Source organism: Arachis stenosperma, chromosome 4 (genome assembly GCF_014773155.1).
Source record: "Arachis stenosperma cultivar V10309 chromosome 4, arast.V10309.gnm1.PFL2, whole genome shotgun sequence".
NCBI lineage: Eukaryota > Viridiplantae > Streptophyta > Magnoliopsida > Fabales > Fabaceae > Arachis > Arachis stenosperma.
This window is the reverse complement of record NC_080380.1, coordinates 62284973-62306979: the sequence shown is the minus strand read 5'-3', so window position 1 is coordinate 62306979 and position 22007 is coordinate 62284973.

The window sequence follows — 22007 nt, the reverse complement described above, 5'->3', positions numbered from 1 at the left end:
ATATTTTGCATGCTTTTCTCTTAAATCCTTTGACCTATTCCTTGCCTTTTCAACCTGAATTCATTAACAAATACATCAACGTATCTAGTGGAATCAAAGGGAATTTAAAAATAACAAATTAAAGGCCTAAAAACATGTTTTCACTCTTAAGCGCAAATTAAGGGAGAATTACAAAATCATGCTATTTCATTGAATAAATGTGAGAAAAGTTGATAAAACCCCTCTAAATTCAACACAAGATGAACCCTAAAAATGGGATTTATCAACCTCCCCACACTTAAACAATAGCATGTCCTCATGCTAAATCAAGAAAGAAACGAGGGGTATGACATTTATTCAATGCAACTAAACTATATGCAACCTATCTAAATGCAACTATCTATATGAATACAATTACTTCGTCAAAACAAATCAACTTCCAAGAAGACATATATAAGCATAAGGGCTAAAGCAATAAAAATTAAATCAAATCAAACCAAATCCACAATTGTATTGAATTATCAAAAAGATTCACAAACATGCAAAAAATGGGTGATCATGGTGAAAACATGTTATTGAGCAATCGAACCCTCACCAGATATGTATCCGCTCTAGTCACTCAAGTGTTTGGGGTTTATTCACTCAATTCTCCCCTAATCTTGCTTTCCAATATTTGTTTTTCATCTAACAATCAACAATTATTTCATGCATGCATACAAATATTATGAGGACTTTCCATAAGGTTGTAATGGGTCTAGGGTCAAGGTAGGGTTATATATGGTTAAGTGGACTAGAATTTGAATCTTTGATTAACCTAAGCTTCCCACCTAACCTATATAACAACCTATATTATTCTAAGCAAACCTAACTATCCATAATCCTCACTTTTCACACACTCATGCATTTACTTTTCACTTCACAACACATATATGTTGATTATTATTGAACTTCACTTTGGGGGTATTTTGTCCCCTTTTTATTTCTTTTCTTTTTCTTTCTTTTTTCTATTTTTTCATATTTATTTTTTTCTTTTGTTTTTCTCATTTTTCTTTCTTTCAAAATAAGCTATATACAAGAACATCAATGCATAAGGTTTAAACATTTGATTAACACATGAGTATGTACCAAACTCCCAAAATTTTGACCAAATACAAAAATAATCTTTTATCCCAACCAATGTTCCCAATTCTCTCCAAACTTGAATGATAAGCACTCTCACTAGCCTAAACTAATCAAAGATCCAAACAAGGGACATTTATTATTTTTTGCTTTAGGCTTGTAATGTGCTAAAATAAAGAACAATTGGGTTAAGCATAGGCTCAAAATTGGTTAACAATGGAGGGCAAAAGGTAGGCTATTTGGGCGAGTGAGCTAATGAAACAATGGCCTCAATCATATAAATGCATGTATACAAGGAATAATGGACATAAAGAATTAAACAATCAAATATCACAATCATAGAAAGAGAATAATAACACACAAGAATGAAAAATAAGTAGTTATATAATGTAACCAAACCATTAGGCTCAAATCTCACATGGTTGTGTGTTCTTAGCTCAAAAACATGATTTACAAAATATATAATTCAAGCAAGCTCAACACAAAAATTTTCAATCAATTGGGGTGGTGCCCTATAGATAAATCCTTGAAAAAAAAATCATTGTTTTGACTAAGCTTATTATATGTGTCCTAAATGCAATGTTGTGACTGAGAAAGCAAAAAAAAAAAAATCCTTAGTTTATTCCCTTTTTCAATCAAACCAAATTCTCTTATGCAAAAAGGTTAAACTAAGCTCAATAATCCAATTTTTTTCAATCACAACCAATAAAATAAAATAGAGGAAGAATGTCTGAAAATGGTCACCAAATTAGAGATTCCTGCCGAGGACGGCGACCTCCCCACACCTTGATGAAAGCATCGTCCTCGATGTTACGATTGAGTCTGGGTGGGAGGGTCGACATCCGCATCTGGCTGAGGCTGAGGCTGTGGCTCCATAGAGGTCTGCTGCATCCCTGTGGGAGCCTGAATCTGTGTCGGTGCCTCTGGCTGCTGAGCCTGTTGAGCCTGCTCCTCCTGATCCTCTTTATCCTACTCAAAAGAAGTGTCAGAACTAGAGGGCATCTTTGTGCCTAGTGATTCGAGCATCCAAGTCATGCGCCGATAACATCGCTTGTTGCGATGTTCACTACGCTCCATGAATCCAATGAGACGCTGAACAAGTCGGTAAGTCAGCTGGGGCGTAGATGGTGGTGGTGCTGGACCGGTAGATGTTGCTGGTGCTGAGGAAGGTGGTCTGGCTGCAGCTGATGAAGATGAAGGGCCAGATGCCGCTACTACAAAAGCTCGAGCTCTATGCGAGGTTGGGGGCCTGTCATTCACCCAAGTCCACCTAGGAATAAGTCGCTTCTTTCCGTGGACTGGGGTGGCGACTCATCATCTGGCAACCATGGGACTCAAGCCCGCTGAGCCATCTCTGTGACCAAAGTGGAGAATGGGAGTGTGCCTCTGACATGAGCTTGCTACATGAACTTCCCTGATCAGTCAAGGAAAGTACAACTCCTTCCCCTCCATAATACACGCAATCAAGACGAGCATGTCGACCGGAATCTCAATAAAGTGCATAGTAGGCATGACATAGTGAGCAAGAATCTGCTACCATGTCTTGGCCTCCTTCATCAAGTAGTCAAACATCATCCCCTTGGGTTTCACTTTGTTGGCATCCAACTCCCAAGGGGCGTCCGGCTGTGCAATAACACTCCTCAGTGCATCATAATCATAAGTAAGGCAATGCATCTCCTTCTCAGCCCTTTGAAAAGCATCTTTCTCATTAACCTTGGGCTGACAGTGGAGTGCCTGCTCAATATCAATCTCTGTCATCAGAATCTGTCCTCTCCTCAAGTGAACTGAGTCAAGGGTTGGTCTAAAGAAATTGCAGTAAAACTCACGAACTCATGAATCGTTCACCCTGCCCAGCTCCGTATCCACAAAAGATAAACCCATCCCCTCAATATGAGTCTCAATAGAACGCCTCAAATCAGCGGGAATAGCCAGTTTCTTCTCTAAGTTGAGATGTCTCTGGTGGAAGAGTAGTAGGCGGAGCTCACAGTACATATTAGGAAACCTATCTGCGTCGGTACGGGGCAGTAACTGATCTACTTTCTCCTTGTCAGAAAGAAAGATCTTGGCATAACTAGAGGATACAGAAGCAGTGAAAGATTGAGATTTCTTCTTTTTCTGAGAGGTAACCTTCGCTTTTCCTTTTCCTCTGTCAAACATCCTAAAAAAATAGAAATCACAGGATACAAATAATTAAGCAAAGCAGAGGAGTATAAAAGCAAGGAATTTTGCAACAGATAGAAAACAGGCAACAAGATGATTGAGAAATATTCATGAAGTGAGTTAAGGAAGAGAACTCTTGAAATGCAAGAAAATAGAATTTGACATCAATCAGAAATGTAAACCAAGAATTCATGCAATACTAGTAAAGTTCTTATTTGTTAAGCAACAACAATTGTCATACCCAAAAGAATATGGAAGGGTTAAAGTGAAAACAAAAAGAAGAGTCAGAGAGTTGACTAAGTGAGAAGTTAGAAAAGAAGGTAAAAGATTAGTGGTATGACAGTTATTGGCTTAACCAAGAGAAATTCAGAAAGCATAGGAAACAAGACATTCACATTCATAGGGATGATGCAAGTCATTAATGATGAAATATGAAGTGCATAAAACTATAAAATAGAAAAGCAAGTTATCATCAATACTCATGGTCACTAAGTTTGTAAAAATTGGTGTTGAAAGAATTAGAAGTGTACTTGGTGTAACTAAAAGAAAGTTGGAACAAATTTAATTAAAAAAGTTTACACCAGTGGAGAGCACCAATTATTACAAATGTAAGAACCTTCATCAAGAAAAGACAAGTTTAAATCAAATGGTGAAATAATGGAAACAGCTTCATTGGTTAAGTAAGGTGAAAACTGAACTTGAACCGAGAAGTCATAAAGCATTTGATTTAAACCTGAATTTTTGAAAACACAAAGAATGTTTATATTGAAATAGCTAACTAGGGTCCCATTTGACCCAGAAATCCATCAAATAGTTCCCTGATTCTATCAATCATCAATATACATGAAAAGGGAACCAAAATAAAACGAAATGCTGACCAAATTAACTTATGAATGGAACTTGGTATAAGTCAAGTGAGTTCAAATCAAGAAATGCCAAGTCAATCCATAAGCTGCAAGTTAACACAAGTCAATTTCCAAAAGTTTTGGCAGTATTTCGGCAGTAAATTGGATGTTCCCGGATAACAAACATCAGCAAATTAACACATATGAATCCAGATTACATCAAATAGGTAAAACAAGCAACCAATTCATATGGTTCAGGCATTATTAAGCAAAATAAAGCAGCTAAAATCAGCCAAGCAATAGTCAAACAGCATACCAACACATAGCATCAAATAACAACATGTAAAAATAGAGCAGCACATCATCAGCAAGGCAGTTTACAATCAACCAATTCAGACAGCAAGAACAGAGCAATTATCAGGCCTAAATCCACTAACCACATCCTAGCTACCTAACCACATACAATTCTAGGTAACCTAATCGAGCAAAAATGAATCATAGCTAATTAGATAACTAAACAGAACAATAAGCTAAGAAATGGAAATGCAGAGCAGACAGAGGAACCTGGGAAAGAAGCAGAAATAGAACTGGGGAAAGGAAGGAGAAGTAGTGCCAACCCAGAGACATCAACGACCTAGTGGCTTATGGTGGCGCTGAGATGGTGAAAGACAGGGGCGTTGGACACAGTGAAATGTAGAGCAGCAGAGCAGAGTTTCTTTTCTGTCAAGGCGAAGAGAAAGGAATGCGAGATAGAGGTAGAAAGGTGTTGGTGGTGGTTGTGGGTGGTACGCCGGCGGCAAGAATGTAGCCGCGGCGGTGCTGGTGGTGGTGCTGAGGTGAACGGACAGAGAAGGGGAAGAGAGAAGGAAAAGAAAAGAAGAAAGGAAGGAAGGGAAGAGAAATGGCAGTCGGTGGCAGTCAGGGCGTCGGAGCAGTGGCCGGCGAAAGCTTGTAGGTGGCTGGTAATGGTGGTTTTGATTCTGGAGGGAGATGAAGAGGGAAATAGAACGTTGAAGGAGAAAGAAATGACGCGAATGGCTAGGGCTTCACGCATCGATTGTGTTAGCGATTTTGAATCCGCGCGTACGCGTAACGGACGCGTGCGCGTGGGTGGACAGAAACAAAATTGATGCATAAGTGTCATATACGCTTAGGCGTGGAAGGGGAAAGTGCGCAGCAATGAGTACGCGTACGCGTGGAACGAAACTTGTGCTAGAAGCACAATTCTAGCGCCAAGTTTGCATAACTCTCCAGAAGAATGTATGGGATCTCCGTTGACGCATCGACGCGTACGCGTGCCTGCCCATACTCTTTTTTTTCTTTTAGAAACATAAAAACAGAGCTTAAAATTCTCCTAACACTATCTACAACTCAAAACCAACCAAAATGAAAAAGATTAACAAAAATATTTTTGGTTTTTGAAGAATTTTTCAAATGCAAAATAAGAAAAACTTGAACCTTAAGCAAAATGCAACTCAAGACAAAGGTGCAATTTAAACCAACTAACAACCAAAGCACTAAAACAAGAATATATGAAGAAGAAAACTCCTTACAATGGCAACTCAAATCACTTATTAATAAAATCTACAAGAGAATGGAAAGAGTTTAACAAGAATATATGAAGAGTTTACCTTAAGTTGGACATTTGGGAGACTTCTCGTCATGGTGGCTTATGATTGTATTCATCCTTGAACCTCCAAGGATGCTTGCTCCTCAAATGGTTGTCAGAAATTCCAACCGTCTTCACCAAGCTTGGGTGAAGTTCTACCCAAGATATGAGCTCCCAAAGTTGATCTTGATGTTGTGATCCGGGATCCCATATCTTATTTTCACACCCGTCGTCAAGTTGATCATCATTCTTCCATCCAGGTGGTTTGTACCTAGAATTCTCCTTAGAGCGCCAAATTCTCCTCCCAGACTCACACAAATTAACATTCATCCAACCATGGTGCCTACGCTTCGAGGGTTCGACCTTAATGAGCCTAACATCAAACTTCCAACCACTACACAACTCCCTCTTACTCTTAACTCCATAAAGAGATCTAAGTTGCCCATCCGTTTCAATCAAACCATATTCAAGTGAGAAGGTGAAGCTTAAGGGTAGGAATTTTACCCACTTGAATGTTGTGTTGGATGGTGACTTAGGAAGGGATATCTTCAATGGTTTTGCAAGCATTATTCCCTTATGCTCTTCCTTGGTTATTTTCACCTCTTGACTAACTTCTTTCAACTTCTCCTTGCTCGTCAACTTCTTCCAATTCCTCCTCATCATCAATCAAGTCAAACCTTGGATTTTGTGTGAAGTCCACTTCAACATAAACTTCACATCCAATGGAAGAGTCTTCAAGAAGGTCACCAATGTCACTTGGTGTGGAGTTGTCTTCAATAACTTCAATTTCATGTCTAATGAGAGGGGATTCAATTTTAGATAAGAAGTCATTGATGATTGAATCCATCTCTTGATCAACCTCTCCAAAGTCTTCAACCTTGATATGCCTTGGAGGTTGTTAAGACTCTGGTGCACGAAATTGCAATCACACTTGCAATTCCGCACAACTAACCAGCAAGTGCATTGGGTCATCCAAGTAATAGCTTACGTGAGTAAGGGTCGATCCCACGGAGATTGTTAGCTTGAAGCAAGCTATGGTCACCTTGTAACTCTTAGTCAGGAGATTATCAATGAAAAGGTTTTTGTGTGCAATATAATAAAAGAGAATGAAATAAAAGGTACTTGTGATTCAATAATGGAGAACAGGTTGGAGTTTTAGAGATGCTCGGTCTTCTGAATCTCTGCTTTCCTACTATCTTCTTCTTCACGCACGCAAGGCTCCTTCCATGGTAAGCTGTGTGTAGGGTGTCACTGTTGTCAATGGCTACTTTCCATCCTCTCAGTGAAAATGGTCCATGGGCGCTGTCACCGCATGGCTAATCATCTGTTGGTTCTCGATGATGTCGGAATAGAATCCGATGTTCCTTTTGCGTCTGTCACTACGCCCAACACTCGCGAGTTTGAAGCTCGTCATAGTCATCCCTTCCAGATCCTACTCGGAATACCACAGACAAGGTTTATACTTTTCGGATCCCAGGAATGGCCGCCTTTAATCCTAGCTTATACCACGAAGACTCCGATCTTTCGGAATAGAGGCTAAGAGATACACATTCAATCTAAGATAGAACGTAGGTGGTTGTCAGGCACGCATTCATAAGTTGGGAATGGTGATAAGTGTCACGGATCATCACATTCATCATGTTTAACTGCGAATGAATATCTTAGAACGGAAGCAAGCGTGATTGAATAGAAAACAGTGGTAATTGCATTAATCCATCGAGACACAGCAGAGCTCCTCACCCCCAACCATGGGATTTATAGACTCATGCCGTAGAAGATACAAAGTCAGATGTAAAATGTCATGAGGTACAAAAATAAATATCTAAAGGTAGTTTTTATACTCAACTAGTAACCTAGGTTTACATAAAATGAGTAAACTAAGATAGGTAGTGCAGAAATCCACTTCTTGGGCCCACTTGGTGTGTGCTTGGGCTGAGCATTGAAGCTTTCACATGCATAGGCTGTTCCTGGAGTTAAACGCTAGCTTTGGTGCCATTTTGGGTGTTTAACTCAAACTTTTATGCTAGCTCTGGCGTTTTGATGCCAGAAAAGGGTAGAGAGCTGGCGTTTTGACGCCAATTTACATCGTCAAAACTCGCTTAAAGTATGGACTATTATATATTACTGGAAAGCCCTGGATGTCTACTTTCCAATGCAATTAGGAGCATGCTGTTTGGATTCTGGAACTCCAGAAAATCCACTTCGAGTGCAGGGAGGTCAGAATCCAATAGCATCTGCAGTCCTTCTTTAGCCTCTGAATCAGATTTTTGCTCAGGTCCCTCAATTTCAGCTAGAAAATACCTGAAATCATAGAAAAACACACAAACTTATAGTAAAGTCTAGAAATATGATTTTTTCATAAAAACTAATAAAAATATACTAAAAAGTGGCTAAATCCTACTAAAAACTATATGAAAATAACCCAAAAAGCGTATAAAATATCCGCTCATTACAACACCAAACTTAAACTGTTGCTTGTCCTCAAGCAACTAGATGAATGAAATAGGCCAAAGAAAATCAAGAGGCAATAGCATCTCAGAGTGTACACGAAGCTCAAATTTTAATTAGATGAGCGGGACTAGTAGCTTTTTGCTTCTGAATAGTTTTGGCATCTCCATTTATCCTTTGAAGTTCTGAATGACTGGCATCTATCGGAATTCAGAATTCAAATAGTATTATTAATTCTCCTAGTTTAGCATGTTGATTCTTGAACACATCTACTTTTTGAGTCTTGGCCGTGACCCTAAGCACTTTGTTTTCCAGTATTACCACCGGATACATAAATGCCAAAGACACAAATCTTGGTGAACCTTTTTAAATTGTGACTCAGCTTTGCTAAAGTCCCCAGTTAGAGGTGTCCAGAGTTCTTAAGCACACTCTTTTGCTTTGGATCATGACTTTAACCACTCAGTCTTAAACTTTTCACTTGGACCTTCATGACACAAGCACATGGTTAGGGACAGCTTGATTTAGCCCCTTAGGCCTGGATTTTATTTCCTTAGGCCTTCCTGTCCATTAATGCTCAAAGCCTTGGATCCTTTTTACCCTTGCCTTTTGGTTTTAAGGGCTATTGGCTTTTTCTGCTTGCTTTTTCTTTTTCTTTCATTTTCGCTTTTTTCTCACTGCTTTCTCTTGCTTCAAGAATCAATTCTATGATTTTTCAAATTATCAACAACATTTCTCTTTTTTCATCATTCTTTCAAGAGCCAATAATTTTAACATTCATAAACTTCACTATCAAAATTTATGCACTATTCAAGCATTCATTCAGAGAACAAAGAGTATTGTCACCACATATAAATAATTTGAATTTTTCTTATTAAGAACTCAAAGATGAAATTGCTTTCTTACTCTAAAAATCTGCTATTTTATTCATGTTTAATGATGATGAGAAAAATAAATTATAGCTTATTTGGGGATAAAATCAAAAACGAAAAATAAGGACATTAATTACTATTATTCCTATGACTCTAAAAATAGATTTCTAATAGCAGAGTTATTACAAAGTTAAGATTAGGACTCAACAACCTTTATTTTGGGAGGTGGATGCTCCTTCATTCTGTGGGGTGTCTGGCCCTTCAAGAGGTAGCTTCTGGCGTTTCAGTTCCTGCAGTTCACGCCCTTTTCTTCTCCTGTTCCTTAAGCAGCATGCAGAGCATGCTATTTTCATTTTGCTGTTCTTCTTTCATTTGATCCATAGATTCGTGCAGCTTGGTAATAGATGCTTCTAAGCGGTTCCAGTAGTCAATCTGTGGGATTTCTGGGAGAAACTCTTGCGCCTTCCTTTTGATGGGAATGTCTTGCACTTGTTGCCCTTCCATTGATTTTTTTGTGATTGGGAGATCAATTGAGATATATTCATCTACTCCCATTTTTACTCCAGCATTTTTACATAGCAGAGAAATCAAGCTTGCGTAGGCCAATTTGGCTTCAATGGAGTTCTTATTTGCAATTGTATAAAGCTCACAAGCAATCAGATGATGAACTTTCACTTCGTTTCCCATCATAATGCAATGGATCATCACTGCTCTTTTAACAGTGATCTCAGAGCGATTGCTGGTGAGTAGTATGGAATGCCCAATAAAATCCAGCCAGCCTTTAGCAACTGGTTTGAGATCCCCTCTCTTGAGTTGAATTGGGACATTCTTTATGTTTGTGACCCACTTGGCCCCAGGGATGCATATGTCCTCTAGAACTTGGTTCAAGCGCTTGTCTTGATTCACAGTTCTCCTGTTAAAGAATTTCGGGTCATTTTGTAGTTGAGGCAGCTTGAAGATCTCTCTTATGCTGTCATGGTGAAAGTAGATAATCCTTCCTTTGACCATAGTTCGGAAGGTATAGAAGGCGGTTCCAGACATTCTCTGTTTATCTGTTTGCCACAGATTTGAGTAGAATTCCTGAACCATGTTTCTCCCCACCTTTGTCTCAGGATTAGCTAGGATTTCCCAGCCTTTGTTTTGAATTTGCTCTTAGATCTCCGGATATTCATCTTCTTTCAGATCGAATTTAACTTCCAGGATCACTGACCTCAAATTCATTATTTTGTAATAATGGTCTGCATGTTCTTTGGTTAAGAACTTCTCTTGATTCCAAAGTGGTTTTAGAATATTCTCTTTCTTGCCTCTTGAGGTGGTTTATTTTCCCTTAGGACCCATGATCTTAGTGAGTCTTAGCTCAGTGATCATGAAAAGTGCACCAAACTTAGAGGTTTGCTTGTCCTCAAGCAAAAAAATGAAAGGAGAGGAAGAGAGGGAGAGACAATTTTGAATGGTGGAGGAAGGGGGATGGCCGAATGGGCATTTAAAGGGGAGAGGGGTGGGTTCGAAAACTTTGAAAAAGATATGATAGAAGATATGATTTGTAAAAAGATAATTATGATATGCAAAAGATGTATTTTAAAACTGAGAAGATAAGATGGAGATTTGAAAAATTAATTCTAATTTTGAAAAGATAGTGTGATTGTTTGAAAAAGATTTGAAAAGAATTTAAAAAGATATATGAGTTTTGACAAAGATTTTAAAAGAAATAGAAAAAGATTTTTTTTTGGATTAAGAAATTTTTGAAATTGAAATTGAAAGATGAGGATTTGTAACATGTTCATGCAAGAAATGTGAAAAGAAATATGAAATTTAAAAAAACCTGAGTTGGGAACAAGAACCCCCTCCCCTCCATGTTCCTGGCGTTAAATGCCTAGGAGTAGCATGTTTTGGGCGTTTAAATGCCCAGTGATAAACCACTATTTTATGGTTTATCTTATGCTGAATTGAGTGGTTTTTATCAACTCTTTACTCACTTATTCATACAATTCGCATGTTTTACATTCTCCTTCCTGATTTTGTGCTATGATTGAAAACATGCTTCTTTGATCTTATATTTACTTATTATTAATCCTCTCTTATTACCATTAGATGCCTTGATATGTGTGTTAAGTATTTTCAGATATTATAAGGCAGGAATGGCTTGGAGGATGGAAAGAAAGCATGCAAAAGTGGAAGGAATGCAAGAAGTTGGAGAAATTGCTAAGCTGTCCAACCTGACCTCTTCGCACTCAAACGGCTATAACTTTAGCTACAGAGGTCCAAACGACGCGGTTCCAGTTGCGTTGGAAAGCTAACGTCCGGAGCTTCGATTTGATATATAATTTACCATAGTTGCCCCGACGCCAGGCGACGCGAACGCATGGGTCACGCGGACGCGTGACCTGGCAGGAATGCAACCCGCGCGGCCGCGTGGACGACGCGGTCGCGTCACTCTTCTGCGACCTGTACGGACCAGAAAGCGCTTGGAGTGACTTCTGGGCTACTTTTGACCCAGTTTTCAGCCCAGAACACACAGATTAGAGGCTATAAAGTGGGGGAATGCATGCATTCATAATCATTCACTCATAATTCACTTTTCATGTTTTAGATGTAGTTTTAGAGAGAGAGGTTCTCTCCTCTCTCTCTCTTAGGATTAGGATTTAGGACTTCTTCTTGTTTTGGGAGTAACTCTGGATCCAGGTTTAAATGTTCTTTTATTTTAGTTCTACAATTATTTATTCCAACATTTGAATTGATTATTATAATTTGATTTATGAATTATTCCATGTCACAGATTGTGATTTGAATTATTGATAAATGAGGTATATTCAGTCTATGATTGTTCTCTTTGATTTAAGTTGCCATTGCTTCCCATCTAAGGATATTTTTATTATTTCAGCAAATTTACTTTTTCCCTTTTGGTTCTGGTTAAGAATTCAGTAACTCAACAGTTATTAAACTCAACATAATTGATAATTGTTATCTTGCTAATTGAGCTGAACTTAAATAATTCCAACCTTTTCTTAAGAAATAATTAGGATTCAAAGGTCAATTTAATTAGTCCCTTGACTTTCCTTTGCCCTGGTAAAGGTTGACCAAGTGGAATTAAGATACAACTTTCATTATTGTTGAGAGGGATAACTAAGTTGGACTTCTGATTTCCCTTATCTTGCCAAAAGTTGTTTTACAGTTATTATTTATTTTTAATTGCCATTTAATTCACTCGTCATTTAAATCAATTGCTTATCACCTTCTAAACCCCGATTACAACCTTTATAACCAATAATAAGAACATACTTCCTCGCAGTTCCTTGAGAAGACGACCCGAGGTTTAAATACTCGGTTATCAATTTTAAAGGGGTTTGTTACTTGTGACAACCAAAACGTTTGTACGAAGGGATTTCTGTCGGTTTAGAGACTATATCTACAACGCGACTGTTTTTATGAAATTCTTTACTGGCAAAAATCCTGACGTCAAAATGGCGCCGTAGCCAGGGAACTGCTAACGTGTGCCTTATTATTGGCTATTGTAAATATTTTTTTTCTTTTGCTTGCTTATTTATTTTCGGTTTTCCTTTTTATCTTTATTTGCTACTATGAACTCTCACCCCTCTCGCTTTGAGTTTGGTTCTAATATTGTTAAAGAAAATAGAAGTTACAGCAGGAATGTGCATCAAGGTCAGACCAATAAGGATGGATGGAACCAAGAGGATCTAATCAACCCTTTTGGCAGTAACACCCTCCGAGATATCCTGGACAAAGACCATTCTACCGCGCATACCCAGCTGCAAGACATGGTGGATAACCTTGTAACTACCAACAAGCCCCATGATGAGCGGATAATTTATACGCTTTTTGGCATTGTTTTTAGGTAGTTTTTAGTAAGTTCAAGCTACTTTTAGGGATGTTTTAATTAGTTTTTATGTTAAATTCACATTTCTGGACTTTACTATGAGTTTGTGTGTTTTTCTGTGATTTCAGGTAATTTCTGGCTGAAATTGAGGGACTTGAGCAAAACTCTGAAAAAAGGCTAACAAAAGGACTGCTGATGCTGTTGGAATCTGACCTCCCTGCACTCAAAATGGATTTTCTGGAGCTACAGAACTCCAAATGGCGCGCTCTAAACGGCGTTGGAAAGTAGACATCCAGAGCTTTCCAGCAATATATAATAGTCCATACTTTATTCGGAAATTGACGACGTAACTTGGCGTTGAACGCCAAGTACATGCTGCTGTCTGGAGTTAAACGCCAAAAAAACGTCATGATCCGGAGTTGAACGCCCAAAACACGTCATAACTCGGAGTTCAACTCCAAGAGAAGCCTCAGCTCGTGGATTGATCAAGCTCAGCCCAAGCATACACCAAGTGGGCCCCGGAAGTGGATTTATGCATCAATTACTTACTCATGTAAACCCTAGGAGCTAGTTTATTATAAATAGAACATTTAACTATTGTATTAGACATCTTTTGACAGTTTAATCTCTTGACTGTTTAGCTTTTGATTATTCGGTCTCTTGATCACTCAGGGGGCTGGCCATTCGGCCATGCCTGAACCTTTTACTTATGTATTTTCAACGGTGGAGTTTCTGCACACCATAGATTAAGGGTGTGGAGCTCTACTGTACCTCAAGTATTAATGCAATTCTATTTTCTTCCATTCAATTCAACTTGTTCTTATTCCAATATATTCATTCGCACCCAAGAACATGATGAATGTGATGATTATGTGACGCTCATCATCATTCTCACCTATGAACGCGCGTGATTGACAACCACCTCCGTTCTACATGCAACCGAGCTTGAATGTGTATCTCTTAGATTCCCCAACAGAATCTTCGTGGTATAAGCTAGATAGATGGCGGCATTCATGAGGATCCGGAAAGTCTAACCTTGTCTGTGGTTTTCCGAGTAGGATCCTGGGAATCCGGAAAGTCTAACCTTGTCTGTGGTATTCCGAATAGGATTCCGGTAATGAATGACTGTGACGTGCTTCAGACTCGCAAGTGCTGGGCGTTAGTGACAGACGCAAAAGAATCAAGGGATTCTATTCCAGCAGGAGCGGGAACCAACCAGTGATTAGCCATGCTGTGACAGAGTGCGTGAGCGTAGTTTTCACTGCGAGGATGGGATGTAGCCTTCGGCCAGTGTGATGCCTCCAGACGATTAACCATGCGAGTGACAGCGCAGAGGACCATTTTCCAGAGAGGATACAAAGTAGCCATCGTCGAACGGTGAACCCCTATACATAGCTTGCTATGGAAAGGATTAAGAAGGATTGAGTTGAAGCAATAGGAAAGTAGGCGTTCTTGAGCCATACAGTATCTCCATTCGCTTATCTAAAATTCCCACCAATGAATCTGCATAAGTATTCTATCCCTTTTATTATTTCTTTTTATTATTAATTTTCGAAACCATAAACCAATTTAATCTGCCTAACTGAGATTTACAAGGTGACCATAGCTTGCTTCATACCAACAATCTCTGTGGGATCGACCCTTACTCACGTAAGGTTTATTACTTGGACGACCCAGTACACTTGCTGGTTAGTTGAACGGAGTTATGAATTCAACCGGTGCCATAATAATGATTTCATACAAATACAAAGAATATGGATCACAATTTCGTCCACCAAGTTTTTGGCGCAGTTGCCGGGGATTGTTCGAGTATGGACAACTGACGGTTCATCTTGTTGCTCAGATTAGGTAATTTTCTTTTCAAAAATCTTTCAAAAATATTTTTTTTATTATTTTTGTTTTTTCCAACTTTGTTTTCGAAAAAACTTAATAAAAATCCAAAAAAATCATAAAATCATAAAAATCAAAAATATTTTGTGTTTCTTGTTTGAGTCTTGTGTCATGTTTTAAGTTTGGTGTCAATTGCATGCTTTAAAAATTTTTCTTGCATTTTTCGAAAATTCCATGCATTCATAGTGTTCTTCATGATCTTCAAGTTGTTCTTGATAAGTCCTCTTGTTTGATCTTGATGCTTTCTTGTTTTGTGTTGTTTGTTGTTTTTCATATGCATTTTTCGTTTGTTAGAGTCCATGCATTAAAGATTTCTAAGTTTGGTGTCTTGCATGTTTTCTTTGCATAAAAATTTTTTCAAAATTATGTTCTTGAAGTTCATCATGATCTTCAAAATGTTCTTGGTGTTCATATTGACATTCATAGTGTTCTTGCATGCATTAAGTGTTTGATCCAAAATTTTCATGTTTTGGGTTATTTTTGTGTTTGTCTCTCTCATAATTAAAAATTCAAAAATCAAAAAAATATCTTTTCCTTATTTTTTTCATAATTTTCGAAAATTTGAGTTGACTTAGTCAAAAATTTTTAAAATTAGTTGTTTCTTACAAGTCAAGTCAAAATTTCAATTTTAAAAATCTTATCTTTTCAAAATTTTTTCAAAAATCATATCTTTTTCATTTTTTTTATTATTTTCGAAAATATAAAAAAAAATTATTTTTCAAAAATCTTTTTCTTAGCTTTTATATCTAATTTTCGAAAATTAGCTAACAAATAATGTGTTTGGTTCAAAAATTTGAAGTTTGTTACTTTCTTGTTAAGAAAGGTTCAATCTTTAAGTTCTAGAATCTTATCTTGTAGTTTCTTGTTAGTGAAGTAAGTAATTTCAAATTTTTAAATTAAATCTTTTTATCTCTCATCTTATCTTTTTCAAAAAAATTTTATCTTTTTCAAAATTTGATTTCAAAATATCTTATTATCTTCTTATCTTTTTAAATATTGATTTCAAATCTTTTTCAATCAACTAACTAACTTTTTGTTTGTTTCTTATCTTTTCAAAACCACCTAACTGCTTTTCCCTCTTCAATTCTCGAAAATACCTCTCTCTTTTTCAAAAATTCTTTTTAATTAATTAATTGTTTTAAATTTTAATTACATCTTATCTTTAATTTTCGAAAATTACTAACCTCTTTTTCAAAATTATTTTCGAAATTTCCCTTCTCTTTTCTTCTTCTATTTAATTATTTAATTACTAACACTTCTCTTCACCTCTCTTCATCTAAAAAAATCCGAATTCTTCTTCATTCTTCTACTTCCTTCTTTTTCTACTAACATAAAGGAATCTCTATACTATGACATAGAGGATTCCTCTTCTTTTCTTGTTTTCTTCTCTTTCATATGAGCAGGAACAAGGATAAAGGCACTCTTGTTGAAATTAATCCAGAACCTGAAAGGACTTTGAAGAGAAAATTAAGAGAAGCTAAATTACAACAATCCAGAAACAACCTTTCAGAAATTTTCGAACAAGAGAAGGAGATGGCAGCCGAAAATAATAATAATGCAAGGAGAATGCTTGGTGACTTCACAAAGCCAACGTCCAAGTTTGATGGAAGAAGCATCTCCATTCCTGCCATTGGAGCCAACAACTTTGAGCTGAAACCTCAGCTAGTTGCCTTAATACAACAAAACTGCAAGTTTTATGGACTTCCATCTGAAGATCCTTATCAGTTTTTAACTGAGTTCTTGCAGATCTGTGAGACTGTAAAGACGAATGGAGTTGATCCTGAAGTCTACAGACACATGCTTTTCCCTTTTGCTGTAAGAGACAGAGCTAGAATATGGTTGGATTCACAACCCAAGGATAGCCTGGACTCATGGGATAAGCTGGTCACTGCCTTCTTGGATAAATTCTTTCCTCCTCAAAAGCTGAGCAAACTGAGAGTGGATGTTCAAACCTTCAAACAAAAAGATGGTGAATCCCTCTATGAAGCTTGGGAAAGATACAAGCAGCTGACCAAAAGATGTCCATCTGACATGTTTTCAGAATGGACCATATTAGATATATTCTATTATGGTCTCTCTGAATTTTCGAAAATGTCATTGGACCATTCTGCAGGTGGATCTATTCACCTGAAGAAAACGCCTGAAGAGGCTCAAGAACTCATTGACATGGTTGCAAATAACCAGTTCATGTACACTTCTGAGAGGAATTCCGTGAACAATGGGATACCTCAGAAGAAAGGGGTTCTTAAAATTGATGCTCTAAATGCCATATTGGCTCAGAACAAAGTGTTAACTCAACAGGTCAACATGATCTCTCAAAATCTGAATGGATGGCAACATGCAACCAACAGTACTAGAGAGGCAGCTTCTGAAGAAGCTTATGATCCTGAGAACCCTGCCATGGCAGAGGTTAATTACATGGGTGAACCTTATGGAAACACCTATAACCCATCATGGAGAAATCATCCAAATTTCTCATGGAAGGATCAACAAAAGCCTCAACAAGGCTTTAACAATGGTGGACGTAATAGGCTGGGCAATAGCAAGCCATATCCATCATCTTCTCAGCAACAGACAGAGAATTCTAAACAAAACACTTCTAATTTAGCCAATGTAGTCTCTGATCTGTCAAAGGCCACTTTCAGTTTCATGAGTGAAACAAGATCCTCCATTAGAAATCTGGAGGCACAAGTGGGCCAACTGAGTAAGAAAGTCATTGAAACTCCTCCCAGTATTCTTCCAAGCAATACAGAAGAGAATCCAAAAGGAGAGTGCAAAGCCATTGACATAGTCAATATGGCCGAATGCACAAGGGAGGAGGAGGACGAAAATCCTAGTGAGAAAGACCTCCTGGGACGTCCCTCAAGCAAGAAGGAGTTTCCTATTAAGGATCCAAGGGAATCTGAGGCTCATATAGAGACCATAGAGATTCCATTAAATCTTCTTCTGCCATTCATGAGCTCTGAAGACTATTCATCCTCTGAAGAGGATGAAGATGTGACTGGAGAGCAAGTTGCTCAATATTTAGGAGCTATCATGAAGCTGAATGCCAAGTTATTTGGTAATGAGACTTGGGAAAGTGAACCTCCCTTGCTCATTAATGAACTGGATACTTGGATTCAAAAAATTCTACCTCAAAAGAAACAAGATCCTAGCAAGTTCTTAATACCTTGTACCATAGGCACCATGATCTTTGAAAAAGCCCTGTGTGATCTGGGGTCAGGGATAAATCTTATGCCACTCTCTGTAATGGAGAAGCTGGGGATCATTGAGGTACAACCTGCCTTGTTCTCATTACAATTGGCAGACAAGTTATTGAGACAAGCTTATGGATTGGTAGAGGACGTGCTAGTAAAGGTTGAAGGCCTTTACATCCCTGCTGATTTCATAATCTTAGACACTAGGAAGGAAGAGGATGATTGCATCATCCTTGGAAGACCTTTCCTAGCCACAGCAGGAGCTGTGATAGATGTCAACAGAGGTGAATTAGTCCTTCAATTGAATGGGGACTACCTTGTGTTTAAGGCACATGGCCATCCCTCTGTGACAGAAGAGAGTAAGCATGAAGAGCTTCTCTCAGTTCAGAGTCAAGAAGAGCCCACACAGTCAAACTCTAAGTTTGGTGTTGTGAGGCCACAACCAAACTCTAAGTTTGGTGTCAAGACCCCATATCCAAACTCTAAGTTTGGTGTTGGGACTATACAACATTGACCTGATCACCTTGTGGCTCCATGAGAGCCACTGTCAAGCTATTGACATTAAAGAAGCGCTTGTTGGGAGGCAACCCAATTTTATTTATCTAATTTTATTTTATTCTATTTTATTGTTATTTTGTGTTTTATTAGGTACATGATCATGAGGAGTCACGAAAAAAATCATAAAAATTAAAAACAGAATCAAAAACAGCAGAAGAAAAAAATTCACACCGTGGAGGACGCACAGGCTGGCATTCAACGCCAGTAAGATGCATCTGGCTGGCGTTCAACGCCAGAACAGAGCATCATTCTGGCGCTGAACGCCAGAAACAAGCAACATTCTGGCGCTGAACGCCAGGAATGTGCCCAGAGAAGAAAAGCTGGCGCTGAACGCCAGTAACAAGCATGAAACTGGCGTTCAACACCAGAAACATGCTTTACATGGGCGTTGAACGCCCAAAATGTGCACCAATGGACGTTTAAACGCCAGAATGGTGTGCAAAGGCATTTTACATGCCTATTTGGTGCAGGGATGGAATTCCTTGACACCTCAGGATCTGTGGACCCCACAAGATCACCTCAGGATCTGTGAAGCTCACAGGATCCCCACCTACCTCGCCCTCTCTCTCCCCATTCATGGTCATCCCTTCTGTTTTTCATTCACCACCCACATTTATCCACTCTTCCCCATACACCCCACCTACCTTTACAATTCAACTTCTCCTTCCCACCCAATCCCACCCATATAGCCGAATCCATCTCCCCTCACTCTCCTCCATTTTCTTCTTCTTCTTCTTCTTCTCTTCTTTCTTCTCTTGCTCGAGGGCGAGCAATATTTTAAGTTTGGTATGGTAAAAGCATAGCTTTTTTGCTTTCCATTACCATTAATGGCACCTAAGGCCAGAGAAACCTCAAAGGGAAGACAAAAGCTTCCACCTCTGAGTCATGGGAGATGGAAAGACTCATGTAAAGGGTTTATAGCTCAGTGGTAGAACATGTGGCTACAAATCAAGAAATCCCTGAGATACCTCAGGGGATAAATTGTCCTCCACACAAATATTGGAAGCAACTAAGGGTAGGAACACCAAAATTACTAGGAATCATTCAACAGAAGCAAGGAAGAGACATAGAGGAGCTCAAAGAGCACCATTGGACCTTCAAGAAGGCGCCACCCTCACTCAGGTGGATTCATTCCTTGTTCTTATTTCTTTCTGCTTTTTGGTTTTTAATATTGTGTTTATCTATGTTTTGTGTCTCAACTTCATGATCATTAGTAGTTAGTAACTATGTCTTAAAGCTATGAATAAAATCCATTAATCCTTCATCTCTCTTAAATGAAATATGTTTTAATTCAAAAGAACAAGAAGTACATGAATTTCAAAATTATCCTTGAATTTAATTTAATTATATTGATGTGGTGACAATACTTTTGTTTTCTGAATGAATGCTTGAAACAGTGCATATGTCTTTTGATCTTGTTGTTTATGAATGTTAAAACTATTGGCTCTTGAAAGAATGATGAACAAAGAGAAATGTTATTGATAATCTGAAAAATCATGAAATTGATTCTTGAAGCAAGAAAAAGCAGTGAAAAAGAAAGCTTGCGAAAAAAAAAAGAAAATGGCGAAAAAAAATAGAAAGAAAAAGAAAAAGCAAGCAGAAAAAGCCAATAGCCCTTAAAACCAAAAGGCAAGGGTAGAAAGGATCCAAGGCTTTGAGCATCAATGGATAGGAGGGCCCAAGGAAATAAAATCCAGGCCTAAGCGGCTAAATCAAGCTATCCCTAACCATGTGCTTGTGTCATGAAGGTCCAAGTGAAAAGCTTGAGACTGAGTGGTTAAAGTCGTGATCCAAAGCAAAAGAGTGTGCTTAAGAGCTCTGGACACCACTAACTGGGGACTCTAGCAAAGCTGAGTCACAATCTGAAAAGGTTCACCCAGCTATGTGTCTGTGGCATTTATGTATCCGGTGGTAATACTGGAAAACAAAGTGCTTAGGGCCACAGCCAAGACTCATAAGTAGCTGTGTTCAAGAATCAACATGTTAACTAGGAAAATCAATAACACTATCCGAAATTCTAAGTTCCTAAGAGACGCCAATCACTCTAAACTACAAAGAAAAAAGTGAGATGCCAAAACTGTTCAGAAGCAAAAAGCTACAAGTCCCGCTCATCTAATTAGAATTAATATTCATTGATATTTTGGAATCTATAGTATATTCTCTTCTTTTTATCCTATTTGATTTTCAAGTTGCTTGGGGACAAGCAACAATTTAAGTTTGGTGCTGTGATGAGCGGATAATTTATACGCTTTTTGGCATTGTTTTTAGGTAGTTTTTAGTAAGTTCAAGCTACTTTTAGGGATGTTTTCATTAGTTTTTATGTTAAATTCACATTTCTGGACTTTACTATGAGTTTGTGTGTTTTTCTGTGATTTCAGGTAATTTCTGGCTGAAATTGAGGGACTTGAGCAAAACTCTGAAAAAAGGCTGACAAAAGGACTGCTGATGCTGTTGGAATCTGACCTCCCTGCACTCAAAATCGATTTTCTGGAGCTACAGAACTTCAAATGGCGCGCTCTCAACGGCGTTGGAAAGTAGACATCCAGAGAATTCCAGCAATAGATAATAGTCCATACTTTATTCGGAAATTGATGACGTAACTTGGCGTTGAACGCCAAGTACATGCTGCTGTCTGGAGTTAAACGCCAGAAAAACGTCATGATCCGGAGTTGAACGCCCAAAACACGTCATAACTCGGAGTTCAACTCCAAGAGAAGCCTCAGCTCGTGGATTGATCAAGGTCAGCCCAAGCATACACCAAGTGGGCCCCGGAAGTGGATTTATGCATCAGTTACTTACTCATGTAAACCCTAGGAGCTAGTTTATTATAAATAGAACGTTTAACTATTGTATTAGACATCTTTTGACAGTTTAATCTCTTGACTGTTTAGCTTTTGATTATTCGGTCTCTTGATCACTCAGGGGGCTGGCCATTCGGCCATGCCTGAACCTTTTACTTATGTATTTTCAACGGTGGAGTTTCTGCACACCATAGATTAAGGGTGTGGAGCTCTACTGTACCTCAAGTATTAATGCAATTCTATTTTCTTCCATTCAATTCAACTTGTTCTTATTCCAAGATATTCATTCGCACCCAAGAACATGATGAATGTGATGATTATGTGACGCTCATCATCATTCTCACCTATGAACGCGCGTGATTGACAACCACCTCCGTTCTACATGCAACCGAGCTTGAATGTGTATCTCTTAGATTCCCCAACAGAATCTTCGTGGTATAAGCTAGATAGATGGCGGCATTCATGAGGATCCGGAAAGTCTAACCTCGTCTGTGGTATTCCGAGTAGGATCCTGGGAATCCGGAAAGTCTAACCTTGTCTGTGGTATTCCGAGTAGGATTCCGGTAATGAATGACTGTGACGTGCTTCAGACTCGCAAGTGCTGGGCGTTAGTGACAGACGCAAAAGAATCAAGGGATTCTATTCCAGCAGGAGCGGGAACCAACCAGTGATTAGCCGTGCTGTGACAGAGCACGTG